This window comes from Myotis nattereri, assembly GCF_964212035.1.
Source record: "Myotis nattereri genome assembly, chromosome: Y".
NCBI classification, from domain to species: Eukaryota; Metazoa; Chordata; class Mammalia; order Chiroptera; family Vespertilionidae; genus Myotis; species Myotis nattereri.
The window spans coordinates 10,568,972-10,592,992 of NC_138094.1; the positions used below are offsets into that span (position 1 = coordinate 10,568,972).

A 24,021-nucleotide genomic window follows, 5' to 3' on the forward strand; every position below is an offset into this window, starting at 1 on the left:
AAAACCGTATAATCCTATCAATTGATGCGGAAAAAGCATTTGACTAAATCCAACACTCTTTCTTGATAAAAACTCTCAGCAAGATAGGAATTGCGGGATCATACCTCAACATAATAAAAGCCATATATGACAAACCAATAGCCAACATCATAATCAATGGGCAAAAACTGAAATCATTCCCCTTAAAATCAGGAACAAGACTGGGATGCCCACTCTCACCACTCCAGTTCAATACAGTACTGGAAGTACTAGCCATTGCGATCAGACAAGAAGAAATAAGAGGCATCCAGATTGGAAAAGAAGAAGTAAAACTGTCCTTATTTGCAGATGACATGATACTGTACATACAGAACCCAAAAGACTCCATCAAAAAATTATTAGACTTAATAAATGAATTCAGCAATGTAGCAGGGTACAAAATTAATGCTAAGAAATCCATGGCATTTCTTTACATCAAAAGTGAACTTACCGAGAGTGAAACTACAAAAGCAATCCCATTTACCATTGAACCAAAAAAATTAAAATACCTAGGAATAAACTTAACTAAGGAGGTAAAAGACTTATATGCAAAAAACTACAGGACACTGAAAATAGAGGTAGAGGAAGACAGAAACAGATGGAAGAACACACCGTGTTCATGGATTGGTAGAATCAACATCATCAAAATGTCCATACTACCAAAAGAAATCTATAGATTCAATGCAATCCCCATTAAATTACCAATGGCATATTTCACAAATCTAGAACGAACGTTCCAAAAATTCATCTGGAATAAAAAAAAAGATCCCGAATAGCTGCAGCAATCCCGATAAAGAAGAACAAAGTAGGTGGGATCTCAATACCAGATATCAAACTGTATTACAAAGCCACTGTTCTTAAAACAGCTTGGTACTGGCACAAGAACAGACATATAGGTCAATGGAATAGAATAGAGACCCCAGAAATCGACACAAACCACTATGCCCAATTAATATTCGACAAAGGAGGCAAGAGCATACAATGGAGTCAAGACAGTCTCTTCAATAAATGCTGTTGGGAAAATTAGACAGATACATGCAAAAAGATGAAACTAGACCACCAACTCACACCATACACAAAATTAAACTCAAAATGGATAAAAACTTCAATGTAAGATGGGAAACGATAAAAATACTAGAGGAATCCACAGGCAGCGAAATTGCAAACATATGCCCAAGGAATTTCCTCTCTGATAATGCTCCTAGGGCAATGGAGACTAAAGAGGAAATAAACAAATGGGACTACATCAAAATAAAAAGCTTGTGCACAGCAACGGAAACCATCAACAAAACAACAAGAAGACCCACTGTATGGGAGAACATATTTTCCAATGATACCACTGACAGGGGTTTAATTTCCAACATTTACAGGGGTCTCATGAAACTTAACAAAAGGAATATAAACAATCCAATAAAAAAATGGGCAACGGATCTAGATAGACACTTTTCGAAAGAGGACATACAGAAGGCCGAAAGACATATGAAAACATGCTCAAAGTCACTAATTATAGGAGAGATACAAATCAAAACGACAACGCGTTATCATCTCACACCTGTCAGAATGGCTAGCATCAAAAAATCAACAAACAACAAGTGTTGGAGAGGATGTGGAGAAAAAGGAACCCTTCTGCACTGCTGGTGGGAATACAGACTGGTGCAGCCACTGTGGAGAACAGTATGTAGCCACTTCAAAAAACTAAAAATGGAACTCACATTTGACCCAGTGATCCCACTAGTAGGAATATATCCCAAGAAACCAGAAACACCAATCAGAAAGGATATATGCACCCCTTTGTTCATAGCAGCACAATTCACCATAGCTAAGATTTGGAAACAGCCTAAGAGCTCATCAGCAGATGAGTGGATTAGAAAACTGTGGTACATATACACAATGGAATACTATGCTGTGGTAAAAAAGAAGGAATTCTTGCCTTTTGCAACAGCATGGGTGGAACTGGAGAGCATTATGCTAAGTGAAATAAGTCAGTCAGAGAAAGATAAATACCACATGATCTCACTCATTTGTGGATTATAGAGAACAACATAGACTGATGAAAAGGGACAGATCCAAAGACTGGGAAACAGCAATCAGGCTATCAATCCCCAGAAGGAAAGTAGGGGAGGGCGGGGTAAGGTGAAGAGATCAACCGAAGGACTTGTATACATGTATATAAGCCAAACCAATGGACATGGACAACAGGGGGATGGGAGCATGAGTGTGCGGGGAGGTTGGGGAGGTTGGGGGTTAATGGGGGGGAAGAGGACACATTTGTAATACCTTAAGTAATAAAAAAAACCAAAAAGTTATACAGTGCAACAGTGCTTGACGAGACATTCTGCATGTCAGATAATTGATTACAGCACCATATATTTGTTGGTTATACGTACTGTTTTTGAATTGTTTTGCAACAGGAGTCAGTGCAACAACACTGCAAAAAGTTAATAGGTAAGAAAACTATCAACCTTTTATAAAAAATGACGTCATTTATATTTATTTTTGCAGCCTTGTGATGGAGAATCAAAAAAATAAAAAAGCAAGATTGAATGATAAGGGAAGTGGAAGAAGCAGTAGCCGACCCTTAAAAAGACATATGCACCGAGATGTACGGGATTGTCAACAGAAACAACAATTCATTGTGCATACTGTTTAATGAAACAGTAGTAAGCAGAACGTGGAATGTAAAGAGACATTTTGAAACTAATCATTGTCAGTTCTTGAAAAAAAGTATTGATGAGAGGAAGGAATGCATTTCTAGGCAGCCACACCTCTATAAAAGTCAATCAAATTCCATCATTAAATTTGTAAGATGCTCTACAAATTTAATATCAGCAAGTTACTATATTGCTCTCTCCATAGCTCAGCATGGAAAAAACCCTCAGTGACAGAGAATTTAGTAAGGAAACATTTCTAAGAGGTGCACCAGCTCTATTTCATGATATGAAAAAAAAGATGATGTTATTAAAAGAATTTCTAAGTTACCACTCAGTAGAAATACTATCAAAAGCAGAATAGCTCTCATAGCCAGTTAGCCTGGAGGCCAAATCACCCCCGGTATTGCCGACAACAATCAAGGCTTAACTACAACAAGACTGCGCACAAAGACCACTAGGGGGTGCACCAAGAAAAGATAAAAAAATGCAGAGACAAAGAAATAGGATGCAAATGTCAGAAATGGAAGATATAGAGCTCAAAACCACACTTTTAAGGTCTCTCAAGAACTGTCTAGAAGCTGCCGATAAACTTAGTAAGGCCCTCGAAAAGACTGGTGAGACCGCCGATAAATGTAGTGAGATCCTCAAGAAATCTAATCAGACCCTCGATGTTGTTATAAAGAACCAACTAGAAATTAAGCATACACTGACTGAAATAACAAATACTATACAGACACCCAACAGCAGACCAGAGGAGCGCAAGAATCAAGTCAAAGATTCGAAATGTGAAGAAGCAAAGAACACCCAACTGGAAAAGCAAAAAGAAAAAAGAATCCGAAAATACGAAGATAGTGTAAGGAGCCTCTGGGACAGCTTCAAGCGTACCAACATCAGAATTATAGGGGTGCCAGAAGATGAGAGAGACCAAGATATTGAAAACCTATTTGAAGAAATAATGACAGAAAACTTCCCCCACCTGGTGAAAGAAATAGACTTACAGGTCCAGGAAGCGCAGAGAACCCCAAACAAAAGGAATCCAAAGGGGACCACACCAAGACACATCATAATTAAAATGCCAAGAGCAAAAGACAAAGAGAGAATCTTAAAAGCAGCAAGAGAAAGAAACTCAGTTACCTACAAGGGAATACCCATACGACTGTCAGCTCATTTCTCAACAGAAACTTTGCAGGCCAGAAGGGAGTGGCAAGAAATATTCAAAGTGATGAATACCAAGAACCTACAACCAAGATTACTTTATCCAGCAAAGCTATCATTCAGAACTGAAGGTCAGATAAAGAGCTTCACAGATAAGGAAAAGCTAAAGGAGTTCATCACCACCAAACCAGTATTATATGAGATGCTGAAAGGTATCCTTTAAGAAGAGGAAGAAGAAGAAAAAGGTAAAGATACGAATTATGAACAACAAACATGCATCTATCAACAAGTGAATCTAAGAATCAAGTGAATAAATAATCTGGTGATCATAATAGAATCAGGGACAAAGAAAAAAAAATCGTACACCTATGGGTGAGGACAGTAGGGGGTGGGGGTAAGGGCAGAGGGTGGGGTGGGAACTGGGTGGCAGGGAGCTATGGGGGGAAAATAGAGGAACAACTGTAATAATCTGAACAATAAAGATTTAATTTAAAAAAAAAGTTAGAATAACAGATCTTGGCAAAAACGTACAAAGTCAATAAAAAAAAGACTTAAATAGATGTAAATATTTTTTGATTTCTCTTGATGAAACTACTGATGTCACATCATATGCTCGGTTGGCCATTATTGCTAGATATTCTGATGGTCTCACTATGAGAGAAGAGTTGATAAAGTTAGAATAAGTGCCAATGAGTACATCAGGAAACCAAATATGTAAAGTTGTTATAAAAACATTCAGTGTCCTAAACATTGATATCTCTAAAATTGTGTTAGTCACGACAGACGGGGCACCAAAGATGGTGGGAAAAAAGTGGGATTCCTGAAATTGTTTATGGAAGCTATTAGACATCCACTTGCACCTTTTCATTGCATTATCCATCAGGAGGTGTTGTGTGCCAAATCGGGATTCTCTGAGTTGAATGATTTAATGTCAGTTGTAACAAAAATTGTGAATTTTATAGCTTCTCGACCCCTTCACAAGTGAGAATTTTCTGTACTTTTACAGGAAGTTGATTCAACCTACAGTGGACTACTGATGTTCAATAGTGTGAGATGGCTAAGTCGAGGAAAACTACTTGAGCGATTTGTGGAGTGCTTTGAAGAAATTATGGTATTTATTGAGAATAAGGATCTGGCAAACTTTCCTCAGATCAATGATCATAAGTGGGTCAGCAATTTGATGTTTTTTACAGATCTCTCTGTTCATATGAATGAACTGAACTTAAAATTACAAGGTTTTGGCAAAAATATTGACGTTATGTTTGGATACATCAAATCTTTTGAAAGTAAACTTAAAATTTTCAAGCGAGATATTGAAACTAAAACTCGTATTTTCCTCAGATGAAAAAGTATTTTGAGAAGGCTACTACAAGTGTAATGGAGTCTATACTTATGTACCAGAATATAGTAAACACGTTCTTTGAACAGTTCAGCGAAAGATTCAACCAATTTAGAAGCCTAGAACAGACCATTAAAATAATTAAGTATCTGGATGTAGTTTACAGTACTTTGGAATTGAATAATTTCCAATGGATGCAAATTGATGATTTAGAGATGCAACTTGCAGATTTTCAAGGTAGCATTTGGACTCGTGTTTGCTGACTTAAGGTCGAAACTTGAAAATCTGGAACGAAATCGTTTGAAACATGAAGAGTGCAACTATGAAGAAGAAATTTTGAGTGCTTGGAACAGAGTTCCTGACACTTTTAGCAATATAAAAAATCTAGCGATGGCTTTGCTAACAATTTTTTCATCAACATATTTTTGTGAGACTTTGTTCTCAGCATTAAATAATATTAAAATGAACAAAAGGAATCGGCTAACATGATGTTAGTGGCGCTTGCTTGGCTTTGAAGTGCATCAAGTATGAACCTGCAATCAAAGAATTAGCAGACAAACTTCAGCACCAAAAAAGTCACTAATTTCTAGTTTTCGTACCATTTGATTATCATTGTTTTTGTTTTTAAATTTTTTTATTATTTATTTATTTATTTATTTATTTATTTATTTTAATTTATTGCTTAAAGTATTACAAAGGGTATTACATATGTGTCCACTTTATTTCCCCGCCCTAGACAGTCCCCTAGCCTCCCCAATCCCCCAATGTCTTATGTCCACTGGTTATGCTTATATGCATGCATACAAGTCCTTTAGTTGATCTCTTACCCCCCTACCTCCTGCCCCACAACCCTCCCCGGCCTTCCCGCTGCAGTTTGACAATCTGTTTGAGGCAGGCCTGCCTCTGTATCTATTATTGTTCAAAAGTTTGTAATGGTCTCTATTATCCATGAATGAGTGAGATCATGTGGTATTTTTCCTTCATTGACTGGCTTATTTCACTTAGGATAATGCTCTATAGTTCCATCCATGACGTTGCAAATGGTAATGATTATCATTGTTTTTATTATTATTTTTTCTTAAATGTACATTGTTTTTCTGTTTTTGTTCATTTTATACATATTTTTTGGTTGATTTTACTTGGTTAAATGGCATTTAAATATATAAAATAAATATCAAAAATATAAATCTTTTTTTATTATGGTTGCAAATATCAAAAAAAATATATGAATATTTCTATATGTGACATGGCACCAGAGTTAAGTTAGAGTTTTTCAAAATTTTGACACGCCAAGCTCAAAACGTTCACCATCACTGCTCTAGGTCCTCAACTGTTCCAGCAAATGTCTCATCTCACCCCTGGACTTTTAGCAAACCTACAAGCAGCTGCAGGAAAGAGCCATCCAGTAAATGATTTTAAAATATTGCCTTCTGGTGCTTTTGAATTCTCTCAAGGAACATCTTTTCCCAAGAAGGCTTCCGATCTTGCTTGACAAGCTCTCCAACATCATTCCCAAACCACTAACTCCTCAGACTTTCCTTTCTCTTCCATTTTAATTTGTACTACTTCAGTATTTTTAAAATGCTTCAACTGCAAATTGACTACAAATCATTGTAAAAAATAATACTAAACAATTAGTAACAAATTCTCCATGTTTAAGTTCAATATTCATTAATTATACCGGGTATCCCCCCCAAAATGTATACACACTCTAACAGCCGATAGCTCAATTGTGAAAATGTTGTTTTAATATACACTGCCTTTATAATTATTCAAGGTGTGTTTATATATTTTTGGCACACCCTATATTTATAGTTTAATTCATCTTTAGTCTCATTAACTGTTTCTATAAAACTCATTCAAAAGGCAAAAAGAAACAACAGCAAGTGGAAAGAAAAATCATAACATGCACAAGAGTATATATCATATTAAGTATATAATAAAAGCCATATATGCAAATTGTCCCCTTCACCGGGAGTTCAAGCAGGGGCGGGGCTGGCCAACCACCTGCAGCCCGTCCCCTGAGACCAGCCCCACCTGGCAGCAGGTGGCCAGGGAAAGGGAGGCCCCACCAGCAGGTAGCTACTAGGGAACCTACACATGCACTGGGCCTCTAGTTTATTAAAGATTCTAGATATTTTCCTATATACCTAAGATTAAGAATGAAAAGATAAGCAAAAATACCACTTTTGTTAACAGCAACAAGATAAACTTACCCTTTCATGCATTTCTGCCTGAAGCTGCTGTTCTAGTTCTCTCTTATATTCATTTAACTTTATTTCTAAAGTTCCTAATGTTGGATGCTGAGGGTAAGCACCTGAAAACTGATCATCAATATGTTGAAGCTTCTCAGCTATTAAAAAAAACACGAACAGGGCAGAGGACTCAGGGTAGGTGAGCAAGAAGTCTGTTCAAAAGCAAAGAGTACAGGGATACGGACAGGGGGCATCTGCAATTTACTCTGAACCAATTCAAAAAATTGAGATAGATTACTGGATGAACAGAAAGTGATCAAGCAAACATAATACAAACTTACTGGTGAACTGTAAAACTTTCAACTTTTTTGAATGCTGGAAAATTTCCATCATAAAAGTCAGGGGAAAAGAAAGCAAAAGGTAGGTCAGAAAACAATGGCATCTTTTTCCAGTCTCCAAGTGCCAAAGAGTTCTTTTATGGTCTTTGGTGAAAGCTGAGTCACATGTTCAAAACACTGATCTTAAAATGAATCAGAGATTCTTAGTTTTAAGTCTTCCATTTTACAGAGGACACAGGTGCCCACACAGTGTAGGTGACTCCCAGAGGGCTTAGCAACTACACAACGGCATAACTGGGACAAAAGCCAGGTCTGCTATTTCTCTCATTCCAGTGCTCTCTGCAGCAGACCCGAAGCCCTCAAACCAAATGTGGATTAGAATCAAACATTAACAGAGTGCAAAACCCACACGAGAGTGCAATCTCAATCATGTAAACACCAGTGCCCACTAAAAAGTATGCACAGGAAAAAAAGACTGGCAGAATCAGATTAAGATATTTGAATTTATTGTGTAACAAGTTATTGCTTTTAATGAGTAAGGAGGAGCCAGGATTAATCACAGCATTTTAGCCACCTGTTTCCCTTCTGAGCATACGCCTAAAGGCAGGATGGTACTGTATGTGGAAAGGCTGTCCCATGGAAAAGGATCTGGATCATGGACCAGAAAACTTGGACTCCAGTATCACTTTTCCTTCATCTGGTGACCTTGGTTTCCTCAACTATAACATGCCACTGACTTCTCTAGTTTTCCGCAATGCAAATAGTCTAGGATCTTCTCACGTTAATGGCTATACGATAAAGTTAGATGAGTCACAGGGAAGAGCCTGCCAGTTGAGGGGTTGACCCAACAAACAAGAACATGGGCCTTTGCATCCACCTGGTGATCACAGAGGGAGGGGCAGCACTGAAGATAGGACTGTGCTGACACAATGGGAAATGAGCACTCCACCTGCACACAGTTTAGGAACACACACAACATAGGAAAGCAGATCTTTTTCTTCATTCAAAAAGAAAATAGAAACCTGGAATCAGGAAAAAAGCCTGAAATTACCAAGAGAGTCTTTGCTAGGCAAAATTGCACTTGTCTGAGGGTCCATGTCACAAGTCTCTTTAGCCTGATGATATTCTGCCATTTCTTTTAAAAACTCCAAAAAACACAATGTACATAGTTTTGTCTCACAACTTTCATTCAACCATTACTCAGTCACTTTATAAATTTTGGACTTATGACATTATCCTGTTGTACGTTATGTATCTCTTAAGAATAATTTCTGAAGGAAGTCCTTCCCAAGCATGATACAAAAATCTAGAAGTGATAAAGAGAAATATTTAATAACATAAAAATTAAGAACTTATATATGGCATGAAATAAAGTCAAAAGACAAATGACACACTGGAAGAAAATATTTGCTATAATGAGGAGAAAGCACACTAACTTTCATAATATTAAAGAGATCTAATAAATCAGTAAGACAATTTAATGTCGATAAACAAAATCCTAAGAAAATGCAAGTTAATACTAAAACAAAGGGGTCCTATTTTCCCAATAAGACTGCTAAGATTAAAACTCTCATCATACTTGAAGTGCTGGCAAGAAAGCAGGGAAGTCGGCAGGTTCAATCACTCAGGAGGGAAATTTGTTAGTGTTTGTGTATTCAAAAAGACATGTGTTCTTTAACCTAGTCTTTTCACCTCTAGGAATTCACACAGCTACACTTCCACAGGGAAACAAAGAGTGTACACTGCACACCGCTTCTAATGGCAAAACCCAAACAATAAAACAACAAAATCTCAATCAACAGGTGCTTAATTAACTATGTTCTTCACGATTAATTCATTTAAATATATAATACTAGAGGCCCGGTGCACAAAATTCATGCACGGGGTAGGGGGAAAGAATGGGGTAAGGGAGTGGTGAGGGAGGATCCCTCAGCCTGGCCTGCACCCTCTCCAAATCAGGACCCCTCGGGGAATGTCCAACTGCCAGGAATGGGTCTAAACCGGCAGTCCAATATCCATCTCCCAATCTGGAACCGCTGGCTCCTATCCGCTCACCTGCCTGCCTGATTGCCCCAACTGCTCTCCCCTGCTGGCCTGATTGCCCCTAATTGCCTCTGCCTCAGCCCTCACCAACATGGCTTTGTCCAGAAGGATGTCTGGAAGACATCCAGTCTGATTAGCGTATTACCCTTATATTAGTACTAGAGGCCCGGTGCACAAAAATTTGTGCACTCGGGGGGGGGGGGATGCCTCAGCCCGGCCTGTGCCCTCTCACAGTCTGGGACCCCTCGGGAAATAACAACCTGCTGGCTTAGGCCTGCTCCCGGGTGGCAGAGGGCAGGCCTAATCCCTAGGTGCAGTCCCTGGTCCGGCTCAGAGCAGGGCCGATTGGGGGGTTGGGGCACCGCCCCCCCGTCACACTCAAGGCAGGTCTGATGGGGAAGTTGCGGCGCCACCCCCTGTCACGCACAGAGCCGGGACAATCAGGGGCTTTGGGCGCTGCCCCCTGTCACGCACAGAGCAGGGCCCTAATCTGTGTGTGACAGGGTAGAGCCATAACCTCCCCATTGGCCCTGCCCTGAGTGTGACAGTGGCAGCGCACCAACCCCCTGATGGGCCCTGCACTGTGTGTGACAGGGTGGAGCCGCAACCTCCCCATCATCCCTGCCCTGAGTGTGACAGGGGGCAGCACCCCAACCCCCCAATCGGCCCTACACTGAGCATTACTGAGGGTGGCATCACAACCCCCTGATCGGCCCTGCTCTGTGTATGATGGGGGGAGCTCCCCAACCCCCCGATCGGCCCTGCTCTGTGCATGACAGGGGGGAGCTCCCTAACCCCCTGATGGGCCCTGCTCTGTGTGTGACAGGGTACGGAGCCCCAACCCCCCTGATGGGCCCTGCTCTGAGCGTGACAGGGGGCAGTGCCCCAAGCCCCCAATCGGCCCTACCCTGAGCGTGACTGGAGGTGGCATCACAACCTTCTGATCTGCCCTGCTCTGTGCATGACAGGGGGCGGCGCCCCAACTCCCCTGTCTGCCCTGCTCTGAGCCCGACCAGGAGCTGCGGTGCAGGCATCTAGGGATTGGGCCTGCCCTCTGCCACCGGGAGTGGGCCTAAGCCAGCAGGTCGTAATCTCCTGAGGGGTCCCAGACTGTGAGAGGACACAAGTGGGGCTGAGGGACACCCCCCACCCCCGCCAGTGCACAAATTTTTGTGCATCCGGCCTCTAGTAACTATGTAATTGACTATTGCTCAGGCAAACTTAAATACAGCATATTTAAGTTTCAAGTTTTTCAAATACTAACACTGTTCAAGATTTCTTAAAACTTCTGAATAAGAAACTTTTGGACAACTACAGCTAATAGAAAGAGAATTAAAACATAGGGACAACATAAAGAGTGCACCCTAATGTTAATTATGGATTTTAGGTGACAATGATGCCACCATGTAGGCTCATTGACTGTAAAAATGTTGATCATGGGGAAGGCTGTGCATGAAGGAGGAGGAGACATACAGAAACTCTCCATTCTGTTCAATTTTGCTATGAAGCTGCTCTAAAATATTAAGCCAATTTAAAAAAATATATGGAAAGTTTGCTATATCTGCCTTTAAGATAAAATGTAACTAATATGTTCAAAGGCAATGGTGTAGGAATATAGTTAAAATAATTAAGAAGTGGTAAACATGTTTTAATACTTGAGGATTAAAACAGGTTTCAAAAAAATTAATGTATTCTTTATTTCTCTTATCTAAAGAGCACATTTTAAAGATCTAGATTTACTGCCCTGTGTTGCCATCTTGAAATCCTGTGACCTTAAGCAAATTACCCACTTCTGCAGACTCTGGTTTCTCATGTGGGACACAGGTATACCTGCCTATTAAGAGGGCGCTCCTGCCCTGGCTGGCTTGGCTCAGTGAATAGAGCGTTGGCCTGGGGACTGACGGGTCCGGGTTCGATTCCAGTCAAGGGCACATGCCCAAGTTTTGGGCTCAATCCACAGTAGGGGGGCATGCGGGAAGCAGACAATCAATGATTCTCTCTCATCATTGATATTTCTCTCTCTCTCTCCCTCTCCCTTCCTCTCTGAAATCAATAAAAATATGTTTTAAAAAGAAGAGGGCACTCCCTTCCACTGAAATGGTGGAGGACTTCCACTCAATACAGGGTGCATCAATTCGTGAATGACCTGCTTTCTCAGTTGTGTCTAGCTCAATGACAAAAAAGAAAAAAACAAAAAAAAAAACAAATGGGAACAAACTTTCAGGTTTGCTTCACTAGGAATACACAGATTTGCCACACAAATTAGAATCGTTTTATTAGAATCGTTTTATTTAGGCCTGCTCCCGGGTGGCAGAGGGCAGGCCCAATCCCTAGGTGCAGTCCCTGGTCCGGCTCAGAGCAGGGCTGATTTGGGAGTTGGGGCGCCGCCCCCTGTCATGCACAAAGCAGGGTGGATTGGGAGGTTGTGATGCCACCCTCAGTCACGCTCAGGGTAGGGCCGATTGGGGGGTTGGGGCACCGCCCCCCGTCACACTCAAGGCAGGTCTGATGGGGGAGTTGTTTTAGATTCATGGCCAAAAGTTAGTACTACTCTGCTGCACACTTTGTCTTACTCTATGAGATAAGCAGCCCATGGATTCTGGCCAGAGAAGCTGTTTTCACCTGCTTCCAAGTGAATTGCTGGTTAGTCAGAACACATGAAGACTCTAACTAACTTCCCTATGAGTCCATTTCAGCAGTCTTTGATTCAGATAGCATGTATAAGAGAAAATTCTGTTGCTTCCTCAACTCTCTGTGGATTGATGAAGAATATGAAAATAATATTGGAAGAAATATTGGGTGCTGGTTTCGATTCTGGTCAAGGGCACATGTCCAGGTTGCAGGACTCCACCTCCAGTTGAGGGTGTGCAGGAGGCAGCTGATCAATGATTCTCTCTCATCATTCATTTTTCTATCTCTCTCTCCCTCTCCCTTCCTCTCTGAAATCAATAAAAATATATTTTTAAAAACGCACTTCCATATATATTATTTACATCTCAAGACACTGTGAAATACAGTAATTTTCCCACATTTTATAAATATGAAAACTTAGGTTCAAAGTGGGTAATTTTCTTCAAGGTTATAATGTGTTAGTTTTCCTTTGAGTTTTAAGAAAACCTCTAAATTAACTGAACTACTGAATATTGTCCTAATCTACTTTGCATATAATCTGGAAACATATTAATTGAGCAGAGCTCAAGACTATGTTGCCTATATCCACGCAACATATTCATATCAATACTATACAAGCAGGAAACAAACAGAGTTGCTATACCTCTATCTTCTATCCTACACCTGAAAAGAACAAGAGTATATAACTACAAGTACAGAACAGTACTTACACATCAAAAATCCTATAGTACAAAAGACATTTATACTGAGAAGAATACACATGCTCTGCCAAAGAGCCTTAAAAAAAATGCTTTGCCCTAACCCAGTGGTCAGCAAACTCATTAGTCAACAGAGCCAAATATCAACAGTACAACGATTGAAGTTTCTTTTGAGAGCCAAACTTTTTAAACTTAAACTATATAGGTAGGTACATTGTTATTAACGTAACTAGGGGCCCGGTGCACGAAATTCGTGCTCTGGGTGTGTGTGTGGGGGGAGAGTGTCCCTCAGCCCAGCCAGCTCCCTCTCACATACTGGGAGCCCTCAGGCGTTGACCCCCATCACCCTCCTATCGCCTGATCGGCCCCTTGCCCAAGCCTGACGCCTCTGCCAGAGGTGTCAGGCTTGGACAGGGGACCCCTATTGCCCCCCGATCACTGGCTCTGGCCCCCGCCCAGGCCTGAGGCCTCTGGCCCAGGAATCATGCCTGGACAGGGGACCCCCATCTCCCTCTGATCGCTTGCTCCACCCCCCGCCCAGGCCTGACGCCTCAGCCAGAGGAGTTGACCCTCATCACCCTCCGATCACAAATCACCGGATCGGCCCCTTGACCAGGCCTGAGGCCTCCGGCAGAGGTGTCAGGCCTGGGAAGGGGAACCCCAGCTCCCCACGGTTGCAGGCTCTGCCCCTGCCCAGGCCTAATTCCTCTGGCCTAGGTGTCCGTCCCGGGCAGCGGGGACCTGCAGTGGCAGTGGGGGGGCGCCGTGATCGTGGGCTTCGCTTTAGGCCCAGGCAAGGGACCCCTAGCTCCCGGGACTACCAGCTTTGACCGTGCCCAGCTCCCATCACTGGCTCCACCCCTACTTCCTGCTATCACTGGCCAGGGCGGCAAAGGCGCCTGATTCTCCGATCATGGCTGGGGGGCCCGGGCTAACCTCCAAGGAAACACTTTGCATATTAGCCTTTTCTATATAGATAAAGTCATACAAGAATGTAAGAATGCCACGTAACCTAGGCAAAAATGAGAAATGCAACTGAAGGATGCACAGACCTGGTTATAACCTATTCAGCATTTATATTTCAGATATACTTCTGAAATATATGTAGTAATGAAAACACATTTAAACCAATTCTATTTCTGATGTTACTTTATATGTAAAGTGTATTAGTAAATTATTCTCTGCCAAGATTAAACATTCACCAGGGACTGCTACATAAATTACCCATACATCCAATCATGGGACACTTAAATGGAGGGTTTCAAGGAACTTTTCGGGTCACAGGAAAATGCTCACTATACAACAGTGAACTAAGAATACACACACACACCACTGTGCCAATAATAGCTGAATCAGAAAAGACTCTCTTCCTCTATGTTTTTATGGGTTTTTCAGATAGGTATAAAGTGTTCTGTTTTGTTTTTTAAGTTACGAAAACAATGGGGGGAGAAGGAAAAACTCAGTATTTCCCCTGATAAGTGTAAAATACACGTCTAACTGTATATAGTAATGAAAACACATTTGAGGTAACCCTACTCCTTGCTGTTAATTCATACTAATACGTATGTGCTGCCCAAGTGAAACCTTCAGAGCTTTCATTATATTTTAAAGAAAAAAGCTGTCATTCTCCAGACTATTGTACTGTAAGCAGCACACAATGCTTATTATATTGTCTCAATATCCTTCATCCAAACATGACTATTACAAAACCACGTATTAATTCAAGAACCTACAAACCAGTTTCACAAAACTTGCCTTGTTGCTAAAATGTTTTCATTTTATACAGCTACTCGCTCCTACCTGAATGTCAGTCAATAAATCTATTTGAATATGAAGACCGGGCAAACTCTCAACCGTTTGAGAATGCTTTCCAGGATAACGAGTTCTACAAAACATAAAAGCGTCACTCCCCAATACCACCTGCATATCATATTATTTTTAAAACCAAGACCCAGTGGGTTTAAATGCGGACTCCCTGTTACCGCTTCCACTTGTAAAAGTTACAGAACAGATATGCCTCAAGCCGACACCTTGAGGGAGTCCAGGATACCTCGGCGCTTGAAGGTCTGGGACAGCTTTGTGCGTAGTTCGTCTTGACTCAACACGTCATATTTGGGGGGCACGGTGAGCTGGAAGAGAAGATGCCAACTGTTACCAGGCAGGCAGCGGGCACGGGAATTTCTGAAGACGGAACAGTGGCTGACCTTCGGGAAAGCGGGAAAGCACGAAAGCCCAGCGGGGACGGCGCTTGCAGGACAACAAGCAAGAAGGTTCGCCTCCTCACCCGCGCACCGGGTTGGTGCTTTAACGGAAACAAACAAGATGCTACATCTCCTCACGTGTGCTCCCGGTACTTTTTCCTCACCTGTCCTCAGAGCCCAACCGCGGGCCAGGAATCAAGAGGAACGGGTATACCTCAAGGCTCTCCCGCCCACTCGAACTAGGAAATGGCGGATAAACACATTTCCTCCCCTCGGCTTGCCACGGGTGAGCGGGTTGTGTACCGGGCGCGACTCTCACCAGCGGCTGGAGAGTAGAGATACGGAGCGAGGCTGTGAAACCCGCGGCCCTGGAAGTGGAGGCACCTCGCGGTGGGTGGGGGCCTCACAGCCAATCCCGCCCTCTCCCCGAGACCCAGCCAGCCCAGCACGGGAATCCGGGAATCCGGGAATCCGGGAACCCAGGAATCCGGGAACCCAGAGCTTTACAGCCAAGTCAATGCCAACAACCGCCGGAAGCTCCGCCCACTTCTCGCGAGAGCTTGGCCTCTGAGTTCCGCGAGGACCCCTGGGCTAGAGCTGGGATTGGAGGAGAAGCCATGTGCTCTGCACCACATCCGGGGCCTGCGGGATCTGGGTAGTTAACCCTGTGTCTTCCTCCTGTTGCGGCCTAGGGCGCTGGACCCAACCTGGCTATCCCCTGGCCAGCTGGTCCCATCACAGCCCAGGCATTGCACCCAGCGAGCTCCGCCAGCTCGGGCTTTGCTTATTTTGCCTTTCATTAAGTCACTCAGTAACCGCGGCACTGTTGCCTTTTGGGACCGGAAAACCCTTTGTAGGGGGCTCTGTCTTGTGCACCGCCGGGTGATTTAGCAGCATCCCTGGCCTCTCTGCCCACTAAATGCAGCGCCTCTTACCAGTTCTGACCTTACTGAATGTCTCAGACATTGCCTGATGTTCTTGGAGAGGCAAAAGTCACTGGTTGAAAATCAGTGAGCTAAACTTTAAGTATCTACCTTTTTATCGTTTTTTGGTTTTTGGTTTTCTTTGTACCTCTCCCAAGGAGTAAGGACATATTTTCCATTGATTTTAGAGACTGGAAGGAAGGGGGGGTGGCGGGGGGGGGGGGAGTCAGAAAAACACCAATGTGAAAGAGACATCTATAGGTTGCCTCCTGCAGCACCCCCATTCCACTCCACTGTGGGCTTGGACTTGCAACCCAGGTATGTGCCCTTGGCCAGGAATCCAATAGGTGACTCTGCTGCTCAGGTTGATGCTCCAACCACCGAGCAACACAGGCCATGGCAAGTACCCACTCTTGAGCATACCGAGGAAGATAAAGGTAAGCTGGCTTACCAAGATGCTGTGGGTGAAAGGGGCCACATGGTAACCTGACAAGCTCAGGGAAGGCCTGTATGATGGTCTTGCAAACTCAAAGACCTGAAGTAACCACAAAGGACGATCGGAAATTAAACTTTAACCAAAAGCAGTAATAGTGGGTAGTTACATTCTAGGACAGTATCTTCACTGAGCCTATCTGTCTTTTTGCATCTATAATAACACTAGAGGCCTGGTGCATGAATTTGTGCACATTGAAAGGAAATTAATTAGAAGAAATATTTTAATATCCCTGTTCACCCTTTCTCAATAATAGAAGTGTCAACCAAATTCATGATCGACAATGACAGATTGAAATGCATGTGATTGCTGCCAATGAGAGCTTTATATGTATCACCCATGTGCGAGTCAACTTAGCCTTTTATAGATATAAAACAAACTTGTTAATTAGAGCTGCTTTCTGATTTAGCTAAACTTTTTCCAGCCCAGTGAAGCACTCCAACTTCTTTTCAGGTAATTGTCAGCAACACAGCAGTAAATATCAACACAAAGAAGCACATTATTATTGTAGATCACGCAGGGAGAACAAAGGGTAAAATATTTAATTTGCAGCAGTGTTTGACTATATTTTGTGCAGTGAAAAAACCTGAAGTCATTTTTAAGGTCCACCATTTCTTTTCTTTATTTCTTTTTGAGCGGGGGAAGGGGGGGTGGAGGGGGGGTGGGGGCCCACCATTTCTCAATTCTTTTCAGTTGGGTCGAGTTTCTAAACTTTCTAAATCTTCATTTTCTGTTTAATGAAAAGAAAATAGGATTCAACCAAGTCTCCGATCTACCTACTCCACGACTTGTGTGAGGATCAAATGAGATGAGGCACAGGAAAATACTTCACAGACATTTGGTTAACTGTGAATGTTTCTACCTGGCTATAAAGCAACTTGTGTTCCTGGGCTGAAGAAACTTCTAGGAGGCTAGTCGCTAGGGAGAGGAAGCTGGGCATTGCGACATAACGTATTACCCTGACGGCAGGACACTTAGCATATTAGTCTTTTATATAGATAGACTAGTAGCCCGGTGCACAAAAATTTGTGCACTCGGGGGTGAGGGTGAGGGGTGGGGTCAGACCCCTCAGCCCGACCTGCGCCTTCTGTCATGTTCCTGGACCCCAGCCACTCCTGGCCTAGGCACAGGCCTACAGGCTTGGGGCGGCCTGGCTCCCGAGGCCCCATTGTATCAAGAGAACAAAGTCGGCATTAGTTACTGCTCTCACTGAAACCAGTACACTGCATCTGTGCGTACAACTGCCTTGTTCATGTGCCTGCTTCGCCCTACTGAATTACTAACATCTTGAGGACATTGCTCTGTCTTATCCTGCTTCAACTTCAGTGCCTGGCCTGGTGCCAGGGACCTGAGAGGGTTTGCTGAGTGAGTGAGTGAGTGAGTGAATAATGGGTGAGTGAATGAGTGAATGAATGAGCGAGTAAGTGAATGAGCAAGCAGCTACGAGGTGGGAACTTCTGCCGCATTGCCATGACAATGCGGCAGAAGTTCCCGCCCCACTCCCAGCTGCCTGCTGCAAACCCCGGGATGTTCCCGCCCTGCTCCCAGCGGCCGCACACCCCTCTCCCAGCTGCATAGTTCATGCAGGGCAAAGGCGGCCCAGGTTCTCCACCTTTGCCCTGCCACCCGGCTCTTGCCTGCTGCCTGGGTTTCCGATCACTGTCAGCGTCAGGCAGCTTCCTCTGTCCTTCCCCTTTCGCCTCCCATCATTGTGCCTATGTATGCAAATTAACCGCCATCTTTGTTGGCAGTTAATTCGCATATCGCCCTGATTAGCCAATGGGAAGCATAGCGGAGGTACGGTTCATTACCCTTTTGTCTTTTATTAGCTAGGATACCCTTGAAATATCTGGGTAAGTTGTAACTTCCCTTTTTCTGGGCCCCTTGTGGCACAACCTAATGTGCTTGGGCTCCCGGACAGTTACCACTAATTCCTTCATTGTTCTCATGTTAATTGTTGACTGTTGGCTATCCTACACCCTTCTAAGTATGTGTCTATCATTTTATTTTTTATCCAGTCCCACAGGTTCTCTCCCTCACCCCCAAGCCCCTTTTGGTTTCTCCCGCCTCTCTAATGTATCACCAATGAATTTCTTGTAACCTACCTTTGTCTCCTCCTTTGGTTGTAATGTATAAAAATAGAAGAAAACCCGCCACTCTCCAGAGCACTTTCCCAATCCGTTGAGGTACTGCTTCCAGGCACTTGTCGACAGTTTGCTCAAATAAACACAAAATTCTTTACAGGTTTGAATGTTTCTTATGTTAACACGGTAATAAAAACATAGCCAGAGAATGGTATAAGAACAAAGATGCACTGAAGCCTTGTGGGTGTTGTTCAGTGGTTAGAGAATTGCAACATACCCAAGGGTCCTGGGTTCAATTCCCAGTCAGAGGTACCTACTTTGGGTGCAGTTTGCTCCTCTACTCCCCTAATCCCCAGATTGGGATAATGTGGGAGGCAACCAGTTGATGTCTCTCTCTCTGCCCTCACTCCCTCCTTTCTACTCTCAGAATCTTTCTCAGCACCAGGTCCTGGGAGTCACTACCAGTTGATTAGAACTGGCTCAGGAAAGGAAACCCATTTGCCATTCCTAGTCCACTCCCTTTTCCATTATGCAGCATATCCTCTTTACAGATGAGATGAAAAACAAAATAAAACAGTTTAAACATCCCCAGTTCCTTCACTAGCTTTTGTGCAGAATATTCCCTAGGCTAGATCCCACCCTTCTCCCAACACACAGTTCAGTTATTGATTCTTTTAAAATGTGATTCCCAGAACTGAGTATGGTCCCCAGGATGATATTATTTGTGAAGAGGACATTGTCTTCTCTTAATGCAACTTAGAATTGCATTAGCTTTTTGGGACCACTGTTTCAGACTGCTGCCTCTTGTTGAGCTTGCAATAAACGAAAATGTGTTTTTGTAGATGCACTGGTCTTAAACTAGGTTATCCTGTTGTGCAGGTTTTTTTTTTTTTTAAAGCCCTAGTATGAGACTTTATTTTGCATCCTATTAAATTCTACTTTGTTAATTTCCCACCTAATTCTGCTAGTAGGGGAGATATTTTTGAATCTTGACTTTTGCCATATAATAAATTTGTGGTCTTTAGCATGTTATCTTTGTTTTTTTCTGTTTGTTTATATTTTTAATAGTGGCCCGGTGCATGAAATTCATGCACGGGGGACAGTGTGTTCCTCAGCCTGGCCTGCACCCTCTCCAATTTGGGACCCCTCGAAGGATGTCCTACTGCCAGTTTACAGCAGTCACACATCCCTCTCGCAATCTGGGACTGCTGGCTCCTAACCGCTCACCTGCCTGCCTGCCTGCCTCATTGCCTCTAACCACTCTGCCTGCCGGCCTGCTCGACCCCAGCTGACCTCCCCCCGCCCCCCACTGCTGGCCTGCTTGCACCCACATGCCCCCCCCCACGAGCCTGATCACCACAAACTTCCGCCCCTGCTGGCCTGCTTGTCCCTCCCTTCCCTCCCCACTGGCCTGCTCATCCCCAACTGTCCCCCTGCTGGCCTGCTCACTCCAAACTGGCCCCCACCCCCACTATCCTGATCACCTCCAACTGCCCCCCACTGATGGCCTTCTTGCCCCCAACTGGCCCCTCTGCTGATCTGCTTACCCCCAAACAGCACCGCCCCCCACCAGCCTGATCACCCACAACTGCCCTCCCCTCTTGGCCTCTAACCGCCTCTACCTTGGCCCCACCACCATGGCTTTGTCCAGAAGAACATCTGGAAGGTCTTCTGGAAGGTCTCCCAGTCTAATTAGCATATTGCTCTTTTCTTAGTATAGATATATTTGTCTGTAAATATGATTATGATTGCAGATATGAGTAGGACCAGGTAAGGTTTTATGGAATGGGCCTTTTATTACAGATGGTTTGCCAGGTATGCATTTTTTCTAAAGAAGTAAAAATTACTTTAGAAAATGTTTCAGGAAGACTTTGAGAAATTTACAGTATCTGCTTTTCTTCCAAGAAAGTTGTCACTTTTATGCCAGAGTGAGAATTATTTGTATGCTTTGTATGTCAGCATTGGGCCACTGTGACTGGGGGGCACTTAGCTTGACTTGAGAGTAATTGTCTTGCTCACTGGCTGGGAGGGAGGGTGTGTGGCAGAGGAGATATATACTGGGTTCTGGATTACTCATAGATTGCTGATTTTCTGGATTGATTGTGCAAGCCCCTCCTTTTATTCATGTCCACCTTCTGTTGACAGACATCTACCCTGGGAGAGAAATTAGATGAAACTCTCTTTCTTGTCATTGTAAAAAGCATTTGATTTCCTAAGGTGTGATAAGGCCACCCAGCCATCCTCAGTCAAGGTACACATTTTCATGGAGGATGTTCCCACTCTTGAATAAAGTAAAACAATTATTTTTTCTTTTAATTTAAACTTTCTTCTATAACTGTTTTCTTGCTACTTAAAAGCTAGTTGTTGTTTCTTTTTAAACTGCTTTCAAAGCTTTTCAAGCTGTATATGTCCTTGGAATGAATTTATAAATAAGAATTGAGCCCGGCCAGTGTGACTCAGTGGGTTAACATCAACCTATGAACCAGGAAGTCACAGTTTGATTCCAGGTCAGGCCACATGTCTAGGTTTTGGCCTGATCCCTAGTACGGGGTGTGTAGGAGGCAGCCGACCAGCGATTCTCTCTCATCATTGATGTTTTTATCTCCCTCCCACTCCCTTCCTCTCTGAATCAGTAAGAATATATTTTAAAGAGAAAGAGAGAGAGAGAGAGAGAGAGAGAGAGAGAGAGAGAGAGAGAGAGAGGAGAGAGATAGATAGATAGAGAGAGAGAGAGAGGAGTATATATGTTTATAAATAAAAAAAAAACATGTATTTGATGCTCTTAGAAAGTCTTATTTTCTTTCATTAAAACTGTGCAGTATAGGGAACTCCATAGATTCTCTTAATTTGAAGAAAGTTAGAGGGAAAGGTACTAATTCAGAGTTCCATGGGAAAATGTGTCACTTATATCCTGGGGAAGGCATCACTGGATGTGGAGGATGGGCCGTATTTCCAAGTGAGGTCCTAAGTCCTGCTTGCAACTCCCAGCCAGGTTAGATGTGCCTTCTTTAATCAGGACAAAACAATCACAGTGAGAAGAACATGACTAATGTTTTTTATAATTAACTAGAGGTCTGGTGCACGAAATTTGGGCACTCAGGGGTGAGGGGTCCCTCAGCCTGGCCTGCACCCGCTCACAGTCCGCGAGCCCTTGGGGTGTGGACCTAAACCATCAGTCAGACATCCTTAGCACTGCCATGGAGTCAGGAGAGGCCCCTGCCACTGCCACTGCACTTGCCAGCCATGAGCCCGGCTTCTGGCCAAGCAGTGCTCCCTCTGTGGGAGTGCACTGACCCCCAGAGAGCAGCTCCTGCATTGAGCATTTGCTCCCTGGAGTCAGTGCATGTCATAGCAACTTGTTGTTCCACCTTTTCGTTGATTTGCATATTAACCTTTTATTATATAGGGTAGCTAGTCTTGAATGTTCTATTTCTGCCCCTAACAAAGTCACCCTAGCTACTCGAGACAGATGCTATCTTCCCCACAGGAGCCAGTCAGGGCTCCCCTACCTTTTGGCAGCAGGCCCTGTCCCTTGTAATGAGGATTGCTTTATGTAAGGACCTTAACAACTTCAGCCGGTTCTCAAAAAGGTGGTGATAATTGTTCAAACACAGACTTCAGCTCTCAGGCCTGAGACCACCCCTTTCCTCCATGCCCTCAAAGGTCCTCAACTGAGTTAGTCAATCCCACCCTGCCTTTCATGCCAGCATTACCTCTGCCCTAATCTCAGGGTCATCTTATACTGTCTAAATTACAGTCCCCTCCTTGCAGCTGCATTCTGCAAACATTGAGCACTTATTATATCCTGGTCTCAGTGTTAGGGAATCAGGCTGGAAAAAAACACAACCCTGTTCTTTTCCATACTCTTTCTCCATATTGCTGTAAGTAGCTCCACGTTGATGCAGCATTGTGCTCAGACCAACCTTTCTGACAAAGTTTTACAATCCATGTGCCATAGTAAATGAACTCCCTCTATCCTCACTTTCTTTTACCTTTTTGCTGACACTTCTTTAAATATTTTTTCCTCATGCCTGCAAGGCTTTTTTTAAGCTTTGACATGTGTGTTAGTTATCTAGTGCTGCCGTAAAAAATTATCACAAATTTAGTGGCCTGAAACAATGCAAATGTGTTACAGTTATTAGCACAGAAGTCTGGTGTGGGGCTCACCAGGCTGCAATCCAGGTATCAGGAGGCTGCATTCTCTTCTGGAGGCTCTTGGGGAGACTGTCTTTCCAGCTTCTGGAGACCACCCATATTCTGTGACTGGTGACCGCTTCCTTCATCATTAAAAGCCAGGAATATTGCATCTTGTGACTCTACTGAAGTCACATCTCCCCCTGATTGTCAGGGCCAGCCTGACAGGGTTGAGCCGGGCTGAGGCAGGGAGGTGGGAATTGAGAAAAGAAAGAAAGACAGGAAAGCGGTGTCAGGAGGACCCCAGTTCTCTTGATGAACTGAAGCGAGTTTATTAGCTATACAATCCTATTTATACACAACACACTGAATCGGAGGTCTGTCAAGAGGAATGTGTTCTTTGTTCCTCTTAATCTCTAAGGGAGAGATACAGCAGAAGGACAAGTTCTCAGTACAGCATATCTCAGTAAATAGTTATAGACTTCTTGGCAAGCTATGAAAGGCTGTTCTCATTCTACAAGTGTTACTCCCATTCTACTGATAATCGCCATCCAAACAAGTCTGGGAAAACTGTGTGGGTAAGGGTCCCAGCCTTGCTAGCCCCTGCAGGTGCAAGGACCTTGCCAGCTTACATCTGGCCCCCAACAGATCCCCCTTCTTTGTTTTTTAGGCGAAGTTCATGTTTCAGTGTCTGACAGTTTTTTATGTGTACATGTCAGCAGTAATATTTCAGTTCTGGATGGTGGACAAATGGTGGCAATGCAGGTCCGACCCTCTCTGGTTTGGTCCTGGGCAACTTGCAGCGATGCACAGCTGCTGACTGCTAGCATGATAAGGCGTCTTCACCGTCTTCATTTTTGGACTGCTTCTCTTCTTGTTGTCTCATGGTGCCACTGCTATTCTGTGGCTGGAGCAGTCCTAATAATTCCTCTCTGTTGCAGGAATCCACATGGTCTTGGAGTTGTTTTCTGAAAATATACAAATGTATTCTCGACCAAAGGTTAATAAAGGAATCATATCTATAATTTATACTTGGGATTCTTTTAATTTTTGTCCAAACGATTTTCCTTTGGCTTATTTTGACACCATGTATATTTTCATGGGTGTCTTGCTATTAG

General features: G+C 43.3%; 1 pseudogene across 1 annotated transcript in view; it reads right to left on the bottom strand.

Moving 5' to 3' along the window:
• Window positions 1-23,758, bottom strand: part of LOC308512330 (centriole and centriolar satellite protein OFD1-like) — a 67,697-nt pseudogene extending 43,939 nt beyond the window's left edge. Inside the window, exons 1-4 of the transcript in view lie at window positions 23,750-23,758; window positions 8,748-8,841; window positions 7,380-7,516; window positions 6,591-6,753 (exon numbers count right to left, since the gene is read on the bottom strand). The product of the transcript in view is annotated as a centriole and centriolar satellite protein OFD1-like (transcript). The remainder of the gene's footprint in view (window positions 1-6,590; window positions 6,754-7,379; window positions 7,517-8,747; window positions 8,842-23,749) is intronic.
• Between the last annotated feature and the right edge of the window lie 263 nt (window positions 23,759-24,021).